This window comes from Tenrec ecaudatus, chromosome 2 (genome assembly GCF_050624435.1).
Source record: "Tenrec ecaudatus isolate mTenEca1 chromosome 2, mTenEca1.hap1, whole genome shotgun sequence".
NCBI lineage: Eukaryota > Metazoa > Chordata > Mammalia > Afrosoricida > Tenrecidae > Tenrec > Tenrec ecaudatus.
In genome coordinates this window covers 222,227,685-222,253,676 of record NC_134531.1, presented here as the reverse complement: position 1 = coordinate 222,253,676, position 25,992 = coordinate 222,227,685, and the positions used below count along the sequence as shown (strand labels likewise).

At 45.1% G+C, this 25,992-nt stretch overlaps 1 pseudogene; it reads left to right on the top strand.

Annotated features, from left to right (window-relative positions):
- Positions 1–17,329: 17,329 nt before the first annotated feature.
- LOC142441349 (prohibitin-2 pseudogene) lies at positions 17,330–18,428 on the top strand (annotated as a pseudogene).
- Positions 18,429–25,992: the final 7,564 nt, after the last annotated feature.

The window sequence follows — 25,992 nt, the reverse complement described above, 5'->3', positions numbered from 1 at the left end:
TGGGGTCTTAAAGGCTTGAAGGTAAACAAGTGGCCATCTAGCTCAGAAGCCATAAAGCCCACATGGAAGAATCACACCAGCCTGTGTGACCACGAGGTGCTGAAGGGATCAGTTATCAGGGATCAAAGAACAAAAAAATCGTATCATTTTATGCTCACGTCCTGATATGATCGCTGAAGACAAATGGGTGCATAAGCAAATGTGGCGAAGAAAGCTGATGGTGCCCGGCTATCAAAAGATATAGCATCTGGGGTCTTAAAGGCTTGAAGGTAAACAAGCAGCCATCTAGCTCAGAAGCAACAAAACCCACATGGAAGAAGCACACCAGCCTGTGCGATCATAAGGTGTCAAGGGATCAGGGATCAGGCATCATCAAAACAAAAATCTTACCATAGTGAATGAGTGGGGGAGTGCAGAGTGGAAACCCAAAGCCCATTTGTAGGCCACTGGACATCCCCTTACAGAAGGGTCTTGGGGAGGAGACGAGACAGTCAGGGTGTGACGTATCAACGATCAAAAATGCAACTTTCCTCTAGTTCCTAAATGCTTCCTTTCCCCCGCTCCCACTGTCATGATCTGAATCCTACCTTGCAAGTCTGACTAGACCAGAGGAGGTACACTGGTACAGATGGGAACTGGAAACACAGGGAAGCCAAGGTGGATGATCCCCTTGGGACCAGTGGTATGAGTGGCAATACTGGGAGGGAATAGGGAGGGTGGGTTGGAAAGGGGGAACCTATTTCAAGGATCTACATGTGACCTCCTCCCTGGGGGACATACAACAGAAAAGTGGGGGAAGGGAGACATGGGACAGAGCAAGATATGACAAAATAATAATTTGTAAATTATCAGGGGTTCATGAGGGAGGGGAGTGAGGGGAAGGAGGGGAAAAAATGAGGACCTGATGCCAGGGTCTTGGGTGGAGAGCAAATGTTTTGAGAATGATGAGGGCAACGAGTGTACAAATGTGCTTTACACAATTGATGTATGGATTGTGATGGGAGGTGTATGAGTCCCTAATAAAATAATTTTTAAAAAGGAAAAAAAATTATCAAGGGTTCATGAGGGAGGTAGGATGGGAGAGGGAAGGGGGAATGAGGAGCTGATACCAAGGGCTCAAGTAAAAAGCAAATGTTTTGAGATTGATGAGGGCAACAAATGTACAAATGTGCTTGACACAATGGATGTATTGTGATAAGAGTTGTATGAGCCCCCAATAAAATGATTTAAAAAGAAGAAGTCATCTCATATCCAGGAGGCAGCACAGCCCAGCCCAGCTCAAGTCCATCGGTCCAACACTAGCCGGAGTGGCCTTCAGACTCAATTAGTTGCAGGCTGATGATGCAGAGTGATGAAGCCCAGTGCAGGAAGATCACAGGCCTATGGGTGCAAAGTCGCATGGATCCGTGCTCAGTGAAAACATGGCAGGGTGCAGACAGCTCAGGGTCGAACAGGCCATGCAAGGTCACCACTGGGAGCTGGCACAGCATTCCAGCAAACAAGGTCAAGGGGCAGAGAGAGTGTGGGTGGGGTGGGGTAGTGTCTCTCTTATAAAGAGACCACGCTTCCCAAGAGGCATCATCAGGCTGTGACCTAATTGACAGGTTGGACCCCACTCCTGCACACAAGTGCCAGTTAGCAGAAAATCTCCCCGCCAGGGTCCCCAACAACAACATAAGCTTAGACAATGTCAACTCTTTCAAGAAAAGAAATCAGAATTAAGTCCAAGTGTGAAAATTAAAAATTACGTAGAGGGAGAAAATAAAACTAGAACAAGTTTGAATGTTCAAAAAGGAGTGGACTCTCATGAACATCACAAAATCCAGGAAAACAAGGTATCAGTCGCCTCCCTGGTCCAGCTGTATAGTACTCTCCCCTCCATCTTTGGCTGCATGTTCTTTGAGCTTTCCTTCAGAAGACCATTTCGTAATTCTGTTTTCTTTAGACCACGCATTCTCGCACTAGTTACACAGTAGAATCGCCGGGGGAATTTTTAAAACACAACTACCTGAGCCTAATCCCACATGCCATCCCAACTGACTCAGAGAGTCTGTGGGCAGATATAGGCATTGCTAGTGTTTACAGACAGCCGGTGAATTGCAGCTGGAGCTGAAAACCCCTGAGCTGGCTTGCCTCCAGGCCGCCCACGCTCCCTGCTGTGACTTCTGACTCACACTGCAGATGGCAGATGCAGGGTGAGATGTCAGAAGCCAAAGCTTCTGGTGACAAACAGCTCAGACAGTGACCCAGAAAACCCACACTAGATCAAAAAGGGTCGGATCGTGTTGTGAGGTAGTTTGGATCCCCCTGCTTGCTTCCCCCTACCCCTGACACCGTCCTCTGCACAGGGCAGAGTTCCAGGCACAAGCTAGCTCAGGGCAACCAGGGGTCACCAAGTCTGTTCTATGCAGAGACCCTGATGAGATCAGAAGCAAACGCTGCCCGGTAGGTCCTGCCTCAGCCTCACAGCCATAGACTTGTGCCCACTGTGGCACCCCCTTTGGGAATAAAGCTTTATTTTCAATGTCAAGGCGGCATGGCCCATGTCATCCGGTGGGTGTGAAACCAGTCCCTTGTGAGATGCAAAAAGCGCCTCAGGAGGAGAGAACAGGTAGTACGAAAAAGGGGACTGATGGCATCTGGACCACTCCAGGGAAGCAAGGAGCGCCAGGGAATGAGTGGAGGATTTTCCCCCCCAGAGCCGACCGAAATAGAACCACCACCTCCCTGAATTTAAACTCTTAGCCTCCTGGTCTGTGAGAAAATAACTTTCTGTTTGCTAACGCCACCCACGTTACAGACGATTCGGTTACCACAACAGGAAGACTCGGATGAAAGGTACATCCCAGAGGCATGCAGATAGGATGTCTGAGTCAAGACAGGACAGAACAGCTGTGCCCAGATGTCCCCACGTGGCACCCAGAAGGGCTACAAAATAGAGAAATACCTGGTTTATAGTCCCTCTAAAGCACCACATAACTCATCACTCAGAATTCATACCACCAACCTCTCCGCTAGCAGATGAGAACTTTAACCACTGGGCCATCACGACTCTCATCAGAGTGGGGTGGGTCCTAAACCTGATCACTTCTGAGTTCTAAACAGATCAGAGTGGTGAGAGTTGGGGTGTGTGTGGGGGCGTGGGGAGTGGAGGGACTGCCAGGAATGTCAAAGAACTCCCAGGGCTCTGCACAAGGAACTATCCTACCCCAGAACCAGGCCCCCAATCGGAACATAGAACCTCCATTTCTGGTCTGTAAAGCCACCCAGTTGTGGTTTTTGGAATACTCCCTCTCCCCAGCCCTTCATTCCTTACCTCTGTCATCCAGGTGAGTGTTACACATCCTGACTGTACCAAAGAAGACTCTCCTGGGCAGAGCCTGGAGTTGTCCCCAAGGGGCCATTCTTCTGCATAACTTGTAAGTCAGGGAGCCCTTTCCCCAAGCCAGATCACACAAACTGAGCCCAAGGTTGAGCAACCAACTCACCACTGCTACCTGACAGTCTTGGGTTTAGCACTAACAGTCCCATCCCACCCCACACCATGCCCCAAGGAAATTCCTCAGCCCCTGGCAAACCAGGCCAGTTGTTTAACCTGTGAAGCATGGTTCCCTTTAGCCACAGCATTGGTTAAAGACACAGGCATGGTCTTTAGGATACCCCAAGCTGGTCTTTAGGCTATAGGAGGCTCCAGGGGATTCGTGCTCTGGTGAGTTCCACAGAAAATCAGCCCTTGATGTGTGCAGGACTGTGTGAGTCTACAGTTTATTAGTCCCGTTTTCCAGGTAAGCAACCTGAATACCTGTGCTGACTTATTCACAGTTGCAAAGCTACTGAGCAACAAATCCTTGGAGGGCAGGATGGAGAATCCAGCAGGGTGCAGAGCCCTGCATCATTTTTAGTTGCTAATGTTTTTAACCTCACAAGTCAAATATTAATACATTTTCATGGTAAACCAAAGAAACAGAATTCAACATACCATATATACTCGTGTAGAAGCCGAGTTTTTCAGCACAAAAAATGTGCTGAAAAACTGGGGTTCGGCTTATACACAGGTCAGTGGCATGAATGGATGTCATCTGGTCAAGCCTGACTAACAAAAGGAGGAAATCTCATGAAGCCTAACATAGAGTTAATAGCAATGTGGGTTCAAGATGCATGGGAAGACATTCCAGAAGACATGGTGTGACGTGCCTTCCAGAAATGTAGTATTAGTAATGCTATGGATGGCAGTGAAGACTGCGCTTTGTATGAAAATGACAGCAGTGATGATGATGACGGCGATCTCAGTGAGGACAGCATCTATGATGACCTCACACCAGCTGAAGCTCTGCACCGGGATACGGATGATGATGAGGAATCCAATTTTGAAGGATGTTAACTCTTTACATTTTAGCTTGGTTGCTGATTGAGCTCAGGGAATAGTACTCTTAAGGTATCATTGCTGACACCTTATTGGTATTTTTTAACCTATTTTCTACTTACTGTGCTGGTTTACTAATGTTAAATAACTTGTCCTTTTATTTATGTTTTTTATTTAAAATAAATATTTAAATACATTACCCCACTGATGTCTCAATTTTTAGTCATTTTAGTTTCATTTGTTTTGATTATTGAAACTCACCAATAGCTTCTGCATTTTCCACCCTAGGCTTCTACTCAAGTCAATCAGTTTTTCTGGTTTCCCAGGTAATAATTAGGTACCTCGACTTATACTCGGGTCGGCTTATATTCGAGTATATACGGTATATGCATCGAGCAATGAAATACCTCCACTCTGCACTACTGCCGCCAGGTCAGCTCTGATCACGGTGACCTCAAGTTCAGCAGAATGAACTTGTGCCCTCTTCATGGCCTTTGAAATGCTTGAGTCCCTTGCTGTGGCCACTCTGTATTCTGAGTGCCTTCCTACATCTGAAACTCAGCCAATGAAAAGCTTCCAATTCTGTGTGTCACAGTGTTGGAAGATGAGTCCCCGAGAGTGGAAGCTTTTCATTGGCTGAGTTTCAGATAGAGATCACCAGACTGAATCAAAAAGCCCCTCGGAAGCCTGCCCACAATGGGTGACATACTGGTATTTGAAATCCTGGTGGCGTAGCTTCCAGCAACATCCAATCTGCCATATTATGACAAACCAGTATACAAGTGGCACTTGAATGTGCTGCTGCTGCTGTTATTAGGAGCCAGCCAATTGGTTCAAACTCAACCCCAAGGACAACAGAAGGAAACACTGCCCATCCTCACAACTCTTCATTCCTATGTCGGAACCCATTGTTGCATTCACCGCGTTCATCCATCTTCTTCCTCTTCTTCTCAGACCTTCTGCTTCACCAAGCACTGCGTCCTTTTCCAGGGACCGGACCCTCCTGATGGCATGCCCAAGGTTCCTGAGACCAACAGAAACACAGTGCATGAGAGGATGCCTTCCTTGCTTCCAAGGAGCCTTCTGGCTGAGCTTATTCCAAAACGGATTTATTCATTCTTTGGTTCCATCCAGTGCCATCGAGTCAATTAGAATTCAAAGTGATTCTGTATAGGCTTTCCGAGACTATAAATCTCTACGGGAACAGATAGCTTCATTGTTCTCCTTTAGAGCAGCTGGTGGGTTTGAACTGACGACCTTGAGCTCAGGAGTCCATTGCACCACCAGGACTGATAAGTCTCTTGGCAGTCCATGGTATATTTAATATTCTCTGCCTACATCACAATTCAAAGACATCCATTTCTTCTTCCATCTCCTAATTCATCCTCTGCCTCTCGAATGTGTATAAGGTAATTAAAAATACAATGACTTGGGTCACACACACCTTAGTCTCCAAAATGGCATCTTTGCTTTTTAACATCAAAATTAATTTTTGTTGTTGTCCATTTTACAGCAGATATACCCAATGTGATACACCATTTGATTTCCTAACTGCTAACTTCATGGGCATTGATTGTGGAGCCAAGTAAAATTAAATCCTTGACATCGAGCTTTCTTCCATTAATTACTGTATTAGTTCAGTTATAAGGATATTTATATTTGTCTTCTGCTGTTGAGCTATAATCAAAATTAAAGGCTGTAGTCTTTGATCTCCATCAGCAAGCACATCAAGATAGGTCCCTGGGTAATGCAAACAGTTCCGGTTTTGCTACTAATCAAAAGGTTAGTGGTTCGAGCTCACTCCAAGGCACCTTGAAAAGATGAGTTTCTGTTGCCTTCCAAAACATCAGTCCTGAAGACCCTGTGGAGAACAGTTCTGCTCCAGCACAGCTGACTCAGGAGGACTCAATGACACTGGGGTTGGGCTTGGCTTATACAGAATGGAATGAGCATGGCCACCTGCTACCTAGAAATGCAAGTTCATGTCCTCTCACTGGTATCTTTCGTTCTTCCTTCACACGCATCTTTCCTTCTGCTTATAAACATGCTTAGGTGTTACCCAACTTAAAAAAAAAAAAAAAGAGCATCAATTTCCTCTTACCTCCCACTTCCTCAAGTCACCACCAGGCTTCTCAGCTCTGCCTCCTCACACCCACTCACTCTGAGACAGCGCAGAGCTGCGCCATCGGCTTCAGAGGCTGCCATCGTCCTGGGAGCAGCGTGCCACGTCCTTCTTCCACCCCGAGGCTGGTGGCTTCCCACTGCCGATCCTCCGTTCGCACAGCTCTTCCCTTCACCACCTCCGCTATGGCTTCCCGGACACCGCCTTAGACTGGCACTTTCTAGAAGTCACTCCTGTCCCCAGTCGCCACACCCTGGGCCCTGAACACCTCTCCCATCCTCTTCTTCAGCAGCATTTGGTCAGCATCTGCTAACCAGTCCCTTCTTCCCGAAAGTTCTCTTCACCTTCCCCACTCTCTGCCGTATCTTGTGAACATTTGTGTTCCTATTGTGTTTCGTGATAAGCTCCTGGAGACAGAGCCTGTGTGGTCATTGGACATCCTTGGGAATGGCCCAGGCTTTGTAGAGGTACACTAAATATGTTGTGCCCAGCTATTGGAATGCATTTGTTTTCAGCTCTAGCTACCTACCCTAACCTCATGAAGAGTTCTCTTCCCGTTCATCAAAGATAAAGCGTTATGAGTGTCTTAATGGGGATGGAGTCACTTGACATGAATGGCGATTGTTTGACTAATGACTACTATTGAATTATGTGGTGGGAAAATTGTTGAATTGACAAGTGTTTTGTTTTCTATATGACATCACGATCTGTTTAAAAATTTTTTTGAGAATTAGGTTCAGCAAAAAAAAAGAATTAGGTTCAGCATCTCTTCATTACTCGTCCATCAGACCTTAGAATGTGCCCAGGGGGGTCATTTCCCAGGTCGGAGAGGGCTTCAGCAGCTACAAAGGCATGTGAGCTAGATCAGAGAAGGACCTATTTGATTTTTACGCAGCCCTGGAAGTAATCAGAAGGCTTCGAGGAGTCATCTCCTGAGTTTCCTGGGTGTTCATAGTGCTTACTGTTACTTTCACAGTGAGCTAAGTAACTTTTGATACTATGTGGTTATCACATAATAACCACATGTCTTTTTCTCCGTCACTGGTGAAAAATACGGAGGATTTTAACCACTGGTAAAAGTGTCTTCACACATAAACCACATAGGAGCAAGTAAGATGTGCACTACCTGGCTATTTCAACTAAGTGAGATGAACACAAACAACCATCCAACTGCTGGGCTAACTAAGTTAGGTCAGCCAAGAGATAGTACTCTGGGAAATGAATTAGATCTATTGATTCATTTCCCAGTACTCCCAAGCCAGCCTGTGTCCAGCTCCAGTTTCAAAGTGAGCTCCAAGCTGTGTTTACCTAACTAGGCTCCAGGTCTTCCCAGGGCTGCTGGCATGTCCTGTGCCAGCTGACCTTTCCCCAGAGTCAGTGGAACTGCTTCCAGGAGGGTGGAACCTACCCAGTAAGGTGCCTGGGACAGGAACTGGTCAGCTGAAATCAAATCAAATCTCTGGGGTCAAGTCTCTTCAATGTCATTATTTGGGAAGAGGCCCCCCTCTCCTCTCCAAGAGGAGCTCAGACCTTCCCTGTCCAAGGGTCCAAACACCAACCCAGCAACCCCACAAAACTATCAACAAAACACCAAAACCTAAGATGTTAAGGGGGAAAAATGTATGGAGATTTTCTTTAAGAACATACAAAAAGACGTGGGTGAAGGGAGACGTCAGACTGTGTAAGATATGACAAAGTAATAATAATTTATAAATTATCAAGGGTTTATGAGGGAGGGGGGAGCAAGAGGGAGGAGGAAATAAATGAGGAGCTGATACCAAGGACTCAAGTAGAAAGCAAATGTTTTGAGAATGATGAGGGCAACAAATGTACAAATGTGCTTGACACAATGGATGGATGGATGAATTGTGATAAGAGTTGTACAAGTCCCCAGTAAAATGATTAAACAAGAAGAACATACAAAAAGACTGTAAGAAAGGTTAACTGTGTTTGGGGATAATACATCAATTCTCGCCAAATTGCGTTTTAATTCAGTAGTATACCAACTTCAGAAACACAAACATGATCTGTGTAGGTGTAGGAACACCTTGATGAAACGATAGTAACATTGAACTGGAAAAGATTGACTCTGAGATAGCTGGGAAATTGTGAAAGCATATAAGGAGGGGCTAGTAGCTCTTTGTAAGGACCCCTAGTGACACAATAGTCAAGCGTTCAACTGCTAACCGAAAGGTCAGCCATTCAAACCCACCAGCCACTCCACAGGAGAAAACAAACAAACAAAAACTAGTGATTTGCTCCCATAAAGAAAACCCAAAACCCACTGCCACGGAGGTGATGTCAACGCATCATGACTCTTGAAGACAGAGAAGATGCTAATCTTTACAGGAGCAGAAGAGCTTATCTTTCTCCCTCAGAGCTGCTAATGGTTCCTCACTGCTGCTGTCAGAGTTAGCTGCCCAGCCCGTAACTGACTGTACCACCAAGCGCCTTAAAATACTACGGAAGCCAGCCCACTGCACTTTTCTTCCAAAGAGCACCTGGTGGGTTTGAACCTGTGATCTTTCTGTTAGCAGCCATGCACTAACAAATTCTATGGAGTAGTTTTACTCTGTCCTTTAGAGTCGTTATGAGTCAGAATCAATGAAGTAGCACACAAAGACAACAGCAGCAGCACTACTGCATAATAAAACTGAAGTGATTAGTACTAGTCAGAAATAGATACTAACTCAGAAATAGAGAGGAAAATTAGAGAAATAAGTATAGACATTATGAGATCTAAATAACTATTGTTTATTTATTATGTAGAAATAGTAGCTTTTCCATACAGTAGATCGGTATGGAAAATAAATGATGTTGGAATACCTATAAGTTGTAATAAAAAAGATAAAAATACTAAGATCCTAACTTCATTTGAAAATAAGTAACTGATTGGTCAAATCTGAACATAAAAATCCTAAATGTGAAAACATAGAAGAAAATAAAAGTGAATTTGTTAAGAGTATTAAATTATAGAAAAACTTCTTGGCAAAAAGAAAAATACATGGAAAAGCATAAAGGAAAACAATAATAAATTAAATCACATTAACTATTAATTCATTAAGAAGGTCTCAGAAAGGTTTTTTACACATGCTACAAAAAATTTAGAGGAAAAAAATTTAGAGGAACCAAAGAACTTTTAACATAGAGTAAAAAGTTAATCCATGCTATTAGAACACTTTAAAAATCAAAGGCATCAAAAATGGCAAAGAAGTCAAACTTTATTGCAGTTGATATGATTTTTATATATAGAAGAGTTTAAAATACTCGACAAGAAATGTTTTGGAAATAATGAAAAGATTGGGCAACTTGGCAAAGTATAAGATGAGCAGACAAAAATTGATCGAATTTTTGTACACTAATGTACACTGAAAAGGAAATCAAGAAAACAATACCACTTACAATAACCACCACAAGACAATACTTCAGAAACCTAACCAAGGAAACAAAAGACCCACACAAAGAAAACAAAAAAACACAACTACAAGAAACCAACAGAGACCTAAATAAATGGAAGGCTAGTCCATGTTCATGGATAGGAAGACTTAATATTGTGGAGAGCTCAATACTAGACAAAGTAATCTGTAAAATAAATATAATGCAATTCCTGTCTGGATGTCAGCATCATTCTTTAAAGAGATGGAAAAACTATTCACCAAGTTTACACAGACAGTAAAGAGGCCCAGGATCAGAAACACTAGTAGAGAAGAAGAAGAAATTGGGAGGCCTCGCACTTCCCAACCTGCTATGCCACTGCAGTCGTCAAAACAGCCTGGTACTGTACAGTGATAGAAACCTGGACCAATGGAATAGAAATAAGGCCATCCACCTGTAGACAACTGGTTCTGACAAAGGGGGATAAAATACATTAAATGGTGAAGAAATAGTCTCTCCAACAAACGGCACTGAAATGTTTGGATTTCCACTCTCAGAAGAATGAAACAGGACCCATTTCTCACTCTGTACAAAAAAATGAATTCAAGATGGATTAAAGAGCTACATGAAAACCATCCTAGAACTAAAAGGATCATCAATGAAAAAATATGGACAAATTTAGGGTCCCCAATACATGGCATAAACACACTATCACAGCAAGAAACACACACACAGCAGAATAAAAATAGATGATCGGGAACTCCAAAAAGTAAGCCACTCATGAAAATCAAGACTTCTCCAGAAAGACTCCACACACTGGGGGAAAATATCTGGCAATGATATATCAGACACGCAACTAATCCCTAAAATCTATAGAAAACTCAAACATATGAACCAGAACAAAGGCAAGCAATCCAATTCTTTTAATGGGCAGAGAATGTAAACAGACATTTCACCAAAGAAGACATAGGGCAGCCAACAAAGGTAAAGCAATGCTCAAGATCACTTATTTGAGATGCAAATCAAAACAATGATGAGACACCATCACACACACACACACACACACACACACACACACACACACACTGATAGCAGAGTTTTAAGAAGCAGAAAATAACAAATACTAGTGAGGGTGCAGAGACACTGGAGTCCTAACATCTGTGATAGTGACATAATCTGGTGTCAACTTGAAACTGGTAAAGAGTGAAGAGGTGGAGTCTAGCCTGTCAATCAGGTCACAGCTTGAGGACCTCATTTAATAAATAGGTCACTGGATAAATAGGTCACTGGAGGTCAGACCCGCATTCTCTGCTTGGTCTTCCTGCTGACAAGACACAGGGAGCAACATTGATGGAGCCAGAGCCCTGGAGCTAGAGTAGGCACGTGGAGACCCCTGCCAGTGTAGAGATTCTTCCACTGCCACTGGATCCACAAGACTTTCCACCCACTGGCCTGTGATCTTCCTGTACTCAGTATCATTGCATGTGTTGCATGAGTCTGAAGAGGAATTTATAGATGAGTACTGGACAAATGGCTTAATATCAGACTTAGAGACTTAATCTGGGCTGAAATGTTTTCTTAATATACAATTGCTCTTTATATAAAGCTCTTTCTTACACACATACTGGACTAACACATGCCTCATAAAACAGTACAACCACTGTGTAAAATGGCATGACACTACTCTAACAATTAGAAATAGAAATACTATATTTGAAAAAAAACTCATTGTCATTGAGTGGATGCTAACTCACGGCAACCTTGTAGGACTGCTGGGTAGGACAGCCCCTGAGATTTCCAAGACTGTAACGGGAGTATAAGCCCCGTCTTTCTCCTGAGGAACAGCTGGTGGTTTTGAATTGCTGACCTTGCAGTTAGCAGCCCAATGAGTAACCAGTACACCACCAGGGCTCAACACAACAGTTCTTCTACTTGGTATATAACCTAAGAAATAAAGACGATCGGTACAGGTATATGCACATTGCAGCACTATTCAAAATGGTCAAAAGATGTAAGTAACCTGCATGCCCACCGGTGGGAGAATGGATAAATAAACTTTTGTTTATTTAAGGGATACTATGCATCACTAAAGAGCAGTGGTGGAACTGTGATACACCTCATGACATGCATAGAGCTGCTGAGTGAAGGGAATCCGTCACAAAAGGTTACTACATATTATATAAGACTGCTGTTATCTTTTCAAATTCAAGATAAAAGTTTTCATATCAAAGGAAATGGATTTTGATGGTTACCAAGGATCGTAGAGGGAGGGAGGGAAAGGCAAGTAATTGGCTAGCGGATAAACAGGTGTTTAACCTGGGTGAAAAGAAGGCAAGAGAGGGAGATGGGCAAAAGGGGGGTAGCGTAAGCCGTTAGGAAGGTTGCTAACTTGGTGAGTGCGAAAACTATCTGATATGTAACGCACCCCCCCCCACACACACACACATTCACAATAAGAGGATTGTTGTTATTGTTTTAGTAAGACAATAGATAAATTTTTTTAAGTGGCTCATTTTCCACTTTTTATCCTAGATGGTGCAAACTGTATACAAGTATAATATGAGAGAGCTTCAAGAAGTTCATGGAAACGCTGAATGAAAAGATAATCGAATTTTTCCATAAACTTTTAGAAGCCCCTTTGTATGCTACCACGTATCTTCTATAAAGGATATATGTTGTTGTTGGGTGGATCGAGTCAGTTACAGCTCAGCAATATGTGCAACAGAACAAAACACTGCCCAGTCCTGCACCATCCTCACAATTGTTCCTGTGCTTGAGCCCATTGTTGCAACCACTGTGTCAATCCATCTCAGTGAGGGCCTTGCTCTCCTTCACTGCCCCTCTGCTTTACCAAGCATGATGTTCTTGTCCAGAGACCAGGCACTCCTAAAAACAGGTCCAATGGATGCACGACAAAGTCTTTCCACCCTTGGCTCTAGGGAACAATCTGGCCACACTTCTTCCATGCCAGATTTATTTGTGCTTTTGGCAGTCTATGACACTTTCAATACTCTTCTCCAGCACCACAATTTAATATCTATTTTTCAGTCTTCCTTATTCATTGCCCAATTTTCAGATGTATATGAGGCGATAGAAAATATCATGACTATGATGCACCTTAGTCCTGAAAGGAACGTTCTTTTCAATAGTCTAATGACATTTATGCAGCAGATTTGCCCAGTGCAATGTGTCTGTTGTTCTTTTGACTGCTGCTTCTATGGGCATTGATTGAGGACCCAAGCAAGATGAAATCTTTGACAACTTCAATCTTTTCTCCATTTTTCATGATGTTACCTATTAGTCTAGTTGTGAAGATTTTGGTCTTTTTACATTGAGTTGTAAATCATACTGAAGGCAGCAATTATTTTTTAGTTTTATTGGCACATAATCATACAAATCAATAGTTCGATCATATTAAAAAGCTGTGTACAATTATTACCACAATCAATTTTATAAAATTTTCTTCTTTCTTGTACTCATTGTTATTAGCTCCTGTTTCCCCCCAACCTCCCATGCCATACCCCCAATGAGTTAGGTGGGGTTAACTAGAGAAACAAATCCAGTGACATATGTGTAAGAAAGAGTTTTATATCAAAAAATAATTTTATATCAGGAAAACATCCAAGTCCAGTCCAGATCAAGTCCATAAGTCCCAATACTAGTCCTTAAGTCCCTCTTTAGACTCACAGAGTCACGTGCAGTTATGCAAAGTGCAGGAAGATCAAACGTCGGTGGGTGAAAAGTCTTATCGATCCAATGGCAGTGGAAGCATTAATAGGAAGGTGAAGGCAGAGAGAGATGCGGAGGCTCCCAGGACCCTTCTTCTGAGAAGGTCACACCCACAAGAGGCACCATCAGCCTGTGACCTGATTGGCAGGCTAGATTCCACCCCTAAACCTTTATTTTTAATCATTTTATTGGGGGCTCAACAATTCTTATCACAATCCATACATCCATCCATTGTGTCAAGCACATATGTACATTTGTTGCCATCATCATTCTCAAAACATTTGCCTTCTACTTGAGCCCTTAATATCGGCTGCTCATTTCCCCCTTCCTCCCCACTGCCCCCTACCTCATGAACCCTTCATCATTCATAAATTATTATTATTTTGTCATATGTTACACTGTCTAATGTCTCCCCATGCCCTCTTCTCTGCTGTCCATCCCCCAGGGAGGAGGCTATACATAGATTATTGTAATCAGTTCCCCTTTTCTATCCCACATTCCCTCCACCCTCCAGGCATCACCACTCTCACCACTGGTCCTGGAGGAGTCATCTGTCCTGCATTCCCTGTGTTTCCAGTTGCTTTCTGTACCAATGTACATCCTCTGGTCTAGCCAGATTTGTAAGGTAGAATTGGGATCATGATAGTGAGGGCAGGAAGCATTTAAGAACTGGAGGAAAGTTATATGTTATATCGTGCTACCCTGCACCCTGACTGGCTCATATCCTCCCCACAACCCTTCTGTAAGGGCCTCCCCTAAGCTTTTATAACTTCAAGTTGACATCAAATTATGTAACTGCCATGCCCAAGAAATCATTGAACCAGTTACTATCTCTATAGATTTACCCATCCTGGATTCCGCATACAAAAAAATAAAAAATAAAATAAAAACACCCCTAACAATAATAATAAGGAAGAAAAAACTCAGTAGAAAATATAAAAAACTAGAACAAGTCAAAAATGAGTGGAAGGGAGATCAAATGATAAGATGTTAAATTTTAACTAACTGCATCTACCATCCTCCACTTTCCAATGCACTCTGCATGATAACCATGCTATTCACATACTCGGTCTATGGTCAGAGGGGAGTCACCAGAGGTGTAATCCATGTGTATTTCCCGTTCATATTTTTTTAACTGAAAAGATTTTTAAATGCATAAAATGGGAGATCAAATGATAAGATATTACATGTCTGCTGTGATAGGTAAGTTTATTGTGCCAACCTGGTCAATAGGAACATGTGGGATTAATAAGGTCACAGTTTGATTGGAGGGCAAATAGGTATATGACTCAGCAAGGCCTGCCCCTTGCTCTCTTGATCTCTGGTGATCGTACCAGCATGCTGCTGCTGCTTTAGCTAATTCTCTGCCTCAACTTGTGACACCCAACCCATGGATCATGTAGCTAGAGTTTAAGGCTCCTTCGAGACCTGTTTCTCCTGCTGGTGTGTACATCGCTTGAGCTTGAGGCTGGTGGGTCCTGTCTCTTGCATTGCTTGAGTTCGATAACCCATTTAGGCCTGTTTCACTAAGCTCCTGAGCTGCTGACTGTTGGTGACCCACCCTGGTGTTTGCTGCCTTTGGGCAGACTCTGCCTGCATTGCCTGAGGGAAGACTCGGCTGTTTCCTTGACCTTGGACCCAGCATCCCTTCGAGAACTGAAGGACTTCCAGTATATTAACTGTTCCATGGAAGTGAGCTGAACTGAGTCCTCTGTACTGCTGTGTGGACTAATTAGCTGTTATATTCCTTCGTCTGTTTAAATCTATCTATCCATACCTATATAATCATAAGTGTCCTGGTTTTTCTCCAGAGAACCCTGACTCACACAGCTACCATAATCTACTTCACAATGCACTCTGCCTGATTACAAGGCTATTCACATCCCTTAACTCTGGTCAGAAGGGGTTCACCAGAGGCTTCATCTATGTGTGGATGCTCTAAAAGGACTTTGGGCTTCCACTGTTGTCCCAGGGGAAAGACATCATATTTGGTAAAGTGGAATGAGAGCAAAAAAGGGGAAGAACTTCAGTGAGGTGTACTGACACAATGGCTGTATCAATGGGCTCCAGCATAGGAATACCTGCGGGGATGGCACAGGACCATGCAGTGTTTTGTTCTATTGTACATAGGTTGCTAGGAGTCACAGCCAATTCAATGGCATCTAACAACTCTTGTTCATATCCTCTGCAAACCACATGTTCACGCAATTTAAGATCTGATACCATTTCCTTCTTCAGATTTGGATGATATTATTTACAATCCTTGGATCACACAGGCAGGTGTGCTTCTTCCATGTGAACTTGATTGATGCCTCACTTAGATGGCTGCTTGTTTGAAGAAAAGCCTTTTAGACCCCAGATGCTGTTCTTTCTGATAGCCGAGCACCATCTAGTTTCTTTGTCACACTTTGCTACAGCACTCATATCTTCCATGAGTTCTACATGAGTTCTACATGAGGACTAGCATCCAGAAGGAAGGCTGCAATCTTTCATCTTTATTACAAGTGCCTCAAGTCCTCCTCCCTTTCAGCAAGCAAAGTTGTGTCACCAGCATATTGCAGATTGTTTAATAAGTCTCCTATCTTGATGCCACATTCCTCTTGCAATCCACCTTCTCAGATGATTTGCTCAGCATACAAATCGAATACGTGTGGATATAACCCTGATGCACATCCTTCCATGAAGTGTTCCCTTATTCGAACAACTGCCTTTTGACCACCGTACAAGTTCCTCATACGCACAATGAAATGTTCTGAAATTTCCATAATTCTCAAAACTATCCATCGTTTATCTTCAGTCAAATTCCTTGGCATGACCGATAAAACACAAGTAAACATATTTCTGATATTCTCTGCTTTCAGCCAAGATCCATCGAACATCAGCAATGATATCCCTTATTCCATATCCTCTTCTGAATTGGGCCTGAACCTCTGGCAGCTCTCTGCCAATGTCCTGCTGCAACCATTATTGGCTGATCTTCAGCAGACTTTGAGTTGCACCTGATACTAATGATGTTGTTCTATAATTTGTGCATTCTGTTGAGTCACCTTTCTTTGGAATTAGCACAAATATGAATCTCTTCCAGTCAGCTGGCCAAGTAGCCATCTTCCAAATCTCCTGGCCTAGACGAGTGAGTGCTTCCAGTGCTTCATCAGCTTGTGGAAACATTTTAATTGGTATTCCATCAATTCCTGAGGCCTTGTTTTGGGATAATGCTTTGGACTTCGGAGCAGCACAACTTAGATTTCCCAGTGGATATACTGCTACAACCACTGCTGACTGAGTTTCAGCAAAATCTTGCCATCAATGTTCCTTAATTGGGGTTTAGAAAAGTGACATTATGTAGCACTCACTGAAGGGCATGGGCAGCTCTCTATAATGAAATCATCTACAATTCTCGAGGGAAACATATTTATTTCACAATCAATGAGATAATAAAAAAATTGCATATAGTTTGAGGTCAGATTTTGCTCCCAAATGAGTTACAAACACACCTATGATTTTCAAAGATTTTTGCAATTTTGAAGGATTGGGGATTTGGGCTTGTGCTGGTTCTATTATTATATTTTCTCATGGCTTAGTTTGTTTGTTTAAAAATAAATCCTTCAGTCCGGTGCCCTTTCGCCTGCTTGCACTGCGGGCTCCGGACCCTCGTGCGGAGGGTGCCGTGCTCAAACCGGGGCTGGGTAGCTGCGCGCCGGACCCCTTCCGACCCAGGCCCCGCCGGTGTCAGCGCAGACATGGCCCAGAACCTGAAGGACTTAGCGGGGCGGCTGCCCGCCGGCCCCCGGGGCATGGGCACGGCGCTGAATTTGCTGCTGGGCGCCGGCGAGTCCGTGTTCACCGTGGAAGGTGGGCAAAGAGCCATCTTCTTCAATCGCATCGGAGGCGTGCAGCAGGACACCATCCTGGCCTAGGGCCTTCACTTCAGAATCCCCTGGTTCCAGTACCCCATCATCTATGACATCCTGGCCAAACCCCGAAAAATCTCCTCTTCCACAGGCTCCAAAGATCTGCAGATGGTGAACATCTCCCTGCGGGTGCTGTCCCGGCCCAACGCCCTGGAGCTCCCCACCATGTACCAGCGCCTGGGGCTCGACTACGAGGAGCGGGTGCTGCCGTCCATTGTCAACGAGGTGCTCAAGAGCGTAGTGGCCAAGTTCAATGCTTCCCAGCTGATCACCCAGCCGGCCCAGGTGTCCCTACTGATCCGACGGGAGCTGACCGAGAGGGCCAAGGACTTCAGCCTCATCCTGGACGATGTCGCCATCACAGAGCTGAGCTTCAGCCGAGAGTACACAGCTGCTGTCAAAGCCAAACAAGCTGTCCAGCAAGAGGCCCAGCGGGCCCAGTTCTTGGTGGAAAAGGCGAAGCAGGAGCAGTGGCAGAAGATTGTGCACGCGAGGCCACCAAGATCTTTAATGAGCAAGATCTTGCTACATTAAACTGAGCAAGATCCAGGCGGCCCAGAACATCTCCAAGACGATCGCCACATCACAGAATCAGATCTATCTCACCGCTGACAACCTCGTGCTCTACCTGCAGGACGAGGCCTTCACGCGGGGAAGCGACAGCCTCATCAAGCCTAAGAAATGAGCCTGCTGAGCGAGAGCTTCGCCCAAGACGACGTGGAGTCACCTCTCCCTGGTCTTGGAGGAGCCAGCTCGGGGGTCCCTGGACGCCCCTCACCTGCCCAGCATCATGATGGTCCCCTCTCCGCCCCTCCACCCCACCCCTCCCGGATTATTGAAGGACTGGCCCTTTTTTTCAGGGAAATGACTGTCCTCTCCCCCATTTTGTCCAAGGAACCGAGTGTGATTGATTTCTCAGAGATATACTCCCTACCGGTTGAGTTCCCTCCCTCAAGACTGGGAGGAGAGAACTGTCGTCCCAGGAATTCTCAATAAACTTTTATTATGCAAACCGAAAAAAAAAAATCCTTCCACACCCAACTAAAGTAGGATGTATCTGACTCTGGCCTTGTATCTTATCAGCCACATTACCCAAAGGTCCAAAGGTGGGTGAGCCCCAGATAACATATGATATCACTGGGCTATTAGTGACCCACGTGATGTGTGTCACTGGAGACCATAGAGCCACCTTGGGCTCAGAGTCAAGATTAAATGGGGAAAACTTTGATATTTAGGGCCAGGTCTGATTTCTATCAGAGGAGTCCCAATGCCAATTAAGGGTGGGGTATCTTTAGAATTAAAATTCCCTGTCATTATCCCTATTATCGAAAGTTAAGGAAATCTTTTCACACTAAAAGAAACATTCACTGATAGTTACCATGGGTAAGAGGGGAAGTCATGGTGAGGACTTGGTTTGGGGGTTGTGTCTGACCTCTTCTGGCTACCCAACAGGGAGGGAGAGAGGTTTGACATGCCTCCATTCTCCAACCTTCTTCATCATATTTTTACACTACCTGTCCCTCCCACAATTCTCTACATCTCTGTTGTGCACAATATCCATTAAAATGGCTACATGGAACTCACAGATAGTATTTACAATTATGAGGGAAGTTAGCAGATAGAAGAGCCATGCCAATAATTTCTCCACACCTGGGCTAGAGGGAGAAAAGTGCTAACTTGGGGGAAGAAGAAGGCAATATGCAATAAGGGGGTTGGCTCAAAATGATGGCGGCAGAGAAAGAGACTGAGAGAAGTGCAAGAGTGAGAGGCAGCCAAGGCAAACGCTGAAATTCTGCACTGGAATTAATGTAGGAGAAGGTGCTTGAATAGACACGCAAGGAGGAGGTGGTGGTGGTGGTGGTGGTGGTGGTGGAGGAGGAGGAGGAGGAGGTGGTGGTGGTGAAGGGGGTGAAGGTGGTGAAGGTGGAGATGGTGGTGGTGGTGGTGGAGGTGGTGGTGGTGGCGGTAGAGGTGGTCCTGGTGGTGGTGCTGGTAGAGGAGGTGGTCGTGGTGGTGGTGGTGGAGATGGTGGAGGTGGTGGTGGTGGAGGTGGTGGTGATGGAGGTGGTGCTGGTGGTCAGGGAGGGATTGAGTCCATGGACTAGAAAGGAACTGTCCGTTCCCTCTGCATTTGCCCTTATGTCCACAAAGCTGTGGTTCCGGGGCAAATGTGGACAAGAAGGAGACCCCACAGAGAAGTTGTGGTCATGGCAAAGAGGGGAAAAAGATCCTGTTTCCTTCCCCCACACAAGCCCCCGGGCCTCCAAGCCCCTGTGGGAATATTGTTTCCTAGCCCTAGGTTTGCAGACCAAGAGAGCAGGGCTTAACCTGCCGAGTTGGAGGGCGGATCCAGGAAAGAGGGAGGGCTGCGGCAGGTCCTGAGAGGCATTGTGGCCGAGCCCTGCTCTCTGCTTCATTCCTGGAACTGGAGGGCAAACACCCATGTAGATTCCAGGAACTGCTGGAGCCTCAGACTTCAGAAAAACCAGTTGTCATCAACTCGGCTCCAACGTATGGCGACTGTGTGTGAGTCAGAGTGGAATTGTACTCCATCATGTTTTCCATAGGTCGTTTTCAAAATTAGAGGTCAGGCACCGTCGGAGGCACCTGGATAGAGTAAAGCCTACCAACCTTCTGTTTAATGGGCCAGTTGCTTAACCATCTGTGCCAACCAGGGGATCCCTGGTGCTCAGAAGACCCAGCAGCTGAGGGGGGGGGGGTGGCAGTACAAAGAACAGCAGGTCTGTCCCCTTTGAATGGGACAATGAGCACTTCAGCAGGCTTCCTGGCAAATTCAAGACCACGCCATCCCATCCCTTCTGACTCACAGTGACCCCACAGGACAGAGTAGACCTGTCCCAGGGGGTTCCTAGGCTGCACCCTAGATCCCTGGGAAGCTGCCCATGGACCTGATTCCATTCGCTTTGCGAACCAAAAATGACTTGATGGTTCTTAGTTCTGTGAAGCCCCTGCATCCCGGCTCCCAGCGTTTTAACAAACAACCCCTTCCTGCAGATGGAAAATTGTGTCTAGGTCAGGAAGCGTAGCATTTTCTTTTCAGAGTCAGTTATGCCTACTAGTCTTCTACCTGCCTTCTGTTTAAGTGACACTTTTTACACACTGAAAGGTAAGAATAAAACATCTCTCAGATTAGAGATGAGTAAGTTATTAAAGCCCTGTTGTGGTTAGCTGCCACCAAGTCAGCTTTAACTCATGGGGACCACAAAATGGAGCCCTGCCCAGTCCTGCAGCGCCCCTGTGATTCGCTGGGGACCAGAACCTCGTGCTCTCTGAGGTTTTCAAGGGGTGATCGTTAGAAGTAGACTGTCGGGCCGTTCTTCCTAGCCCTAGAACGCCTGCATTTTTTATTTCAGGGAAAAATTTGTTTTGTTTTTATTCTTTATTTTCATAGTTATCAACATATATATTACTATATACATTTAATTACATGTTACGAAAACGTCGTGCTCGGCATTGTAGGGCTAGCAACTGAAGACTTTAACCACGGCACCATCCAGACTCCTATGGATTTACTACAATGAGCAAACGCTACTGTTAAACGAAGGAGAGTGACTGACGTGTATGTGCTTGCCAAGCTTCGCAGCTCCCGATGAACTGAAAGTTCGTTTCTTTCTGTTTTAAATTGCACTGTGGTAAAAGCTAGTTACTTGGTTGTTGTGGTGAGGCATCATCTCGGTGGTCCTGACTCACAGTGCCCCACAGAAAGCAGAATGGAACACAGCCCAGTCCTGCACCAACCTGGCCGATTTTTGGTTGTGCCCATTGTCGCAGTCACCGTGTCAGCCCATCTCAATGAGAGGCTGCCTCTTTTTCCCTGACCCTCGCTTCCTCCAGCATGATGCCTTTTTCCCAGGAACTGCACCTGTTAACACGTCCAAAGTGCGTGAGACAAAGTTTCACCCTCCTTGCTTCTAAAGAGCAAATGAGCCGTACTTCTTCCAAAAAGGACTTGTTCGTTCTTTTGGCAGTTCATGTTTCTCTCAAAATTCTTCACCAGCACCTTCATTCAAATGCAACAATGCTCCTCTGGTCTCCCTTACTCGTTATACAGGTTTCACATGCATAGGCAGCAACTGGAATACCAAGGGCACCTTATCTGTCTGATGCATTATGTTGATTTTTTTGACTGCTTCTTCCCGTGGTTCCCCTGACACCCACTGAAATGGAGTCAATTAACAAGACTCTTCCAGCCATAATTCCTTCTGTGATGTCCTATAATTTGAGGCTCTATGCCTGTGGCTATCATCCCATTTTAGAGAGCGTTCTATGCTATATTCATAGACCAGATGAAGGTAGAATTAAATCCTGACCGCAACCAGGGAGCCCTGGTGGGGTAGTGGGCGACTGACTGCTAGGTCAGCAGTTTGAAACCACAAGCTTCTCTTCGGGAGAAAGGTGGGGTTTTCTACTCCCATAAAGAGTCGCAGCCTTGGAATCTCACAGGGGCACTTCTACCGTCCTACAAGATCACCATGCATCGGCAGCGACTCGATGGCAATGAGTTATTATGGATTGTGTACCAAGTCACAACCTTTGTTTCCTTGGTATGATTGGCTACCAGGCAAAAGGCGCACCTCTGTCAGAGCCATTCCTCTGTGTATCGGAACGATCTCAAACAGAGAGAGAAATCCAGGGCCAGATCTCTGCCCTAAGTGGTAGAGGCTGACCCCATAGGACAAGAGACTGTGGCCCTCAGAATATGGAGCTGAGCAAAGGAGCCAGGTAAAGACCAGAGGCACCACCAGACAGAACAGAAGAGCAGCCTTTGGGAGCGTGAGGCAGAGCGGCAGGCTGGCTTTCTGGCCCACAGAGGCAGAAGTCAAAGTAACCACATGGCTAAGAGATGTGGCTGCGGGCTGGTGGTGGTGTTGCCGTGGACCAAGGGCTATATCCTTACTGTTATTGATCCTGACTTGTGCTAAACTATTAACTTTCCCAATAAACCCCCTTAAGTGTGTGGGCTATCTGTGAGCTCTGTGTGGCCAAGGCACAAATGATCAAATCCAGCACAGAAGTGCGGTGCTGTGGGAGAACTGGCCGGCGTCCGATGAGAGTAAAGGAGAGGGATGCCTGCCGGCTCCCTAGGGTCCATGAGTGCTTATCATTGGCAGGAGCCATCTAACTGTTGTTCACAGCAGCTGCACCATCTTACATTCCCAACACCAATGAACAAGGGTTCTGAAAGTTAATTTTTACGTGACCCCCACCTATGAAGGGCCCAAGGCAGGCAGACATCTTTCTCCGGGGAAAGTATGGAAGAAGTCTGACTAGGAGCATTGTGTATGTGCCTACCAACTACCTTTCTCTTACCTCAGATATCCACTTACCTTTGACAATTAAATCACTTTGTTTTTATTCTGGTTGCTAGTAGCTGATGCTGGTACACCCCCCTCCTCCTTCCCCTGCCAGCGTTGTTTGAATTTCCTTCTCCAACCAAACCAAATTCACTGCCATTGAGTTGATTCTGACTCATAGTGACCCTATAGACAGGCTAGAACTGTCCCTGTGAGTTTCTGAAACTGTAACTCTTTAGGCAGTAGAAAGTCTCATCTTTCTCCCGCAGAGTGGGTGATGGTTTTGGACTGCTGACCTTGAGGTTAGCAGCCCAACTCACAACCACTACGCCACTAGGACTCCTTGCATTTTCTACACTCACCTATTTTTCTTGAGTCTGCAATTTTCTATCTAAATTTTAGATCCTACTCTTTTCTCATTTGTAATTCTTTACTTTGTCAAAAGAAGCTAAGAGTACAAAAAGTCACAAACTGTATTTATTATTGTAAGCTGCCTTCCAGTTCTGGGGAACACAGTCCAGCATGAACTATGTTACCGTTAAGAAGAATTGAATTGATGTTCCGTAGGTACTGGCCGAGCCCATCCAGGGTATCAAACCAGATGACGGGTGTCATTGTCCACAGATCAGCTTTCCCTGGAGGTCTCAACTCTGGCACGAGCATCTGCAGGGGAACTGTGCACTCAGAAAGAATGGCTTGTGGAGCGGAAGGATTTAGGCAAAGCAAATATCTGTCCTCATTTTAACAACCGGTTTACCGAACTCAACCAAAAATTAGGTATCGGTTCTGCCAAATCATTGAGAACCACCGAAGTCCACCCCTGGTCTGGACTGTGTCGATTTGGTTCTTGGTTTGTGGATGATCCTCACATGCATCTCGTCCTCACAGTGTGTCGAGCTCTAATTTGCTCCTTTTGGTAACCCCATAGCTTGACATTTTTAGAACCCACTTGACCCAGGTCCCGTCAAATTCCAGCTACGAAGTAGGAAGTAGGATTCCAACACATATTTGAAGGAGTCACAATTTCGTCCACAACAGCTGGCTTATACACCAGCTGTGTTAACGTCCACTGATTTTGACGAGACAAGGACGCAAAACCCAGTCCTGCAAGAGCTGCGGACTGCGGACGTGAAGACAAAAGGGAATGTGCTCACAGAAGAAGGGACCGTCCACATGGGGGTGGTTTGAAGCGGCTGAGGGACACATGCTGCGAACACTGCCCATTGTCTGGTGTCGTTCTGTGCAGATGGCCACAGCCTAGACCCCAGAACCTGTCCACATGTCAGGGTCTACTGTGAAAGGTATGTGATTACATTACGGATCTTCCGATGGGGACATTATCCTGCAGTAGCTGGTTAGACCCCGTGTAACCATAGCAAAGTCATTTGTTGTTGAGTCTGATGGAGGCCGACTCACAATGACCCCACGTGGGTCAGAACAGAACTTCGCTCCGTAAGAGTTTCCAAGGCCTGGTCTTGCAGAAGCACATCATCAGGCCTTTCTTCCGAGGCTTCTCTAGGTGGACTTGAACTTCCAATCTTACTGTTAGTAGCCAAGTACATTAATCATTTGCACTGCCTCATTGTAAGGTCCCTGTAATAAGGAGGCAGGAAGATTAGAGTCAGAGAAAGAAGATGGCAGAATGGAAGCAAAGAGAGAGGTTGGAAGATGCCATACTGCTGGCTTCAAAGATGGAGGATAGGGCCACAAGCCAAGGAAAACAGGAGACCCAAAGAAATTGGAAAAGGCAAAGAAATGGATTTACCCCTAGAGCCTCCAGGAAAAACACAGCCATTTTGGACTTCTGACCTCCATCCGTGAAACATAACAAAGTATGTGTTATTTTTAAGCCTCTATGGTTTTGATCATTTGCTGGAGCAGCAACAAAATACTAATATAATTTCAAGGACAGGGGCCACAGGTAAGCCTCCACAGGATATGCTGGCAGCAGAGGGTCTGAGGCCTCCGGTCTCTGGGCTAAGGGGTCTAGCCTGGGTCTCTGCATGGCTGAAATTCCTTGTGGAAGGGATGGAGACACCCTGAGTTGTCTCAGCAATTCAAAATTCCCCAAGAAATCACTCTCTATTTCCTGGGTGAATGAAGATAGCACCACTTTCTTGTGGCCGGAGGTAGGCCCTGTCAGTGCCACGAGGCAGCTCTGCTGACCAGGAATGCCTGTGGCAGCTTCCACGTGGTCCTGAGGGAAGGAACGGCCTTCACTTGGACTTTGTTCATGCATTGCTGTGGTGGCAGAACAAAACAGAATTTTTTGAAATGTGACTTTCTGTTTCCTAAACTATTTACAGGCAGGATAAAATAGGAGAGGCATCTACCAGACAGAAGCCAGGTCATTTTCTCACCTTAGCAGCCAACCCGTTTTATGGACTCTTTTTCACATATTGGCCCAAAGACCCAGGTCCCCTCCAACATATACACATACACCTACACATATCACTACATACCATGCACACACTACACATAACACACCTCACACATGTGACACACTCGCCAAACTACCACATACACACCACACATATCACACGTACATCATGCACATACCACATTCATAAACTAAACATACCACATGCTATAAACATACCACACACATCACATACAATAAAAATGCACACCCAATGCACACACATACACAGGTGGGGGAGGGGGGTTGTCCTTAGAAATTTCATAAGAAATTCAATTGCACGTTTTTAAAACGGGAAGAGTAACAGTAACTAAATTAAAATACGTTTTGAGGAAATAATTCAAATGTGTATTTTGAAAACAAAGGAAATCTTAATAAGCAAGGTAAAGAATACATCTGAAAGAACACTTACACGGGTACTAGAAAAGAGAGTTAGTTAGACTAAGGAGCGTCTCTAACTTTGAGAGTAGATGACATAAACTTCTTTTCTGTCTGTAGGCAGATTTCCCTGATGAATTAGTAGGAACAAAATGGTCAAAGGCCGGGAGTGTGCAAGGAATTCCATCTGTGTTTTTAGAAGTGAAACTGTTGGTGATTTGAGGCCCAGAGAAGGTGTGCTCAGGGAGAAAGATGAGACTTTCTACTCCTGTGAAGATTTACAGTCTCAGAAACCCACAGAGGCAGTTCTCCTCTGTCCTATACAGTCACTAAGAGTCAGCATCGACTTGGTGGCAGTGAGCTTGGTTTTAGGGGTTCTG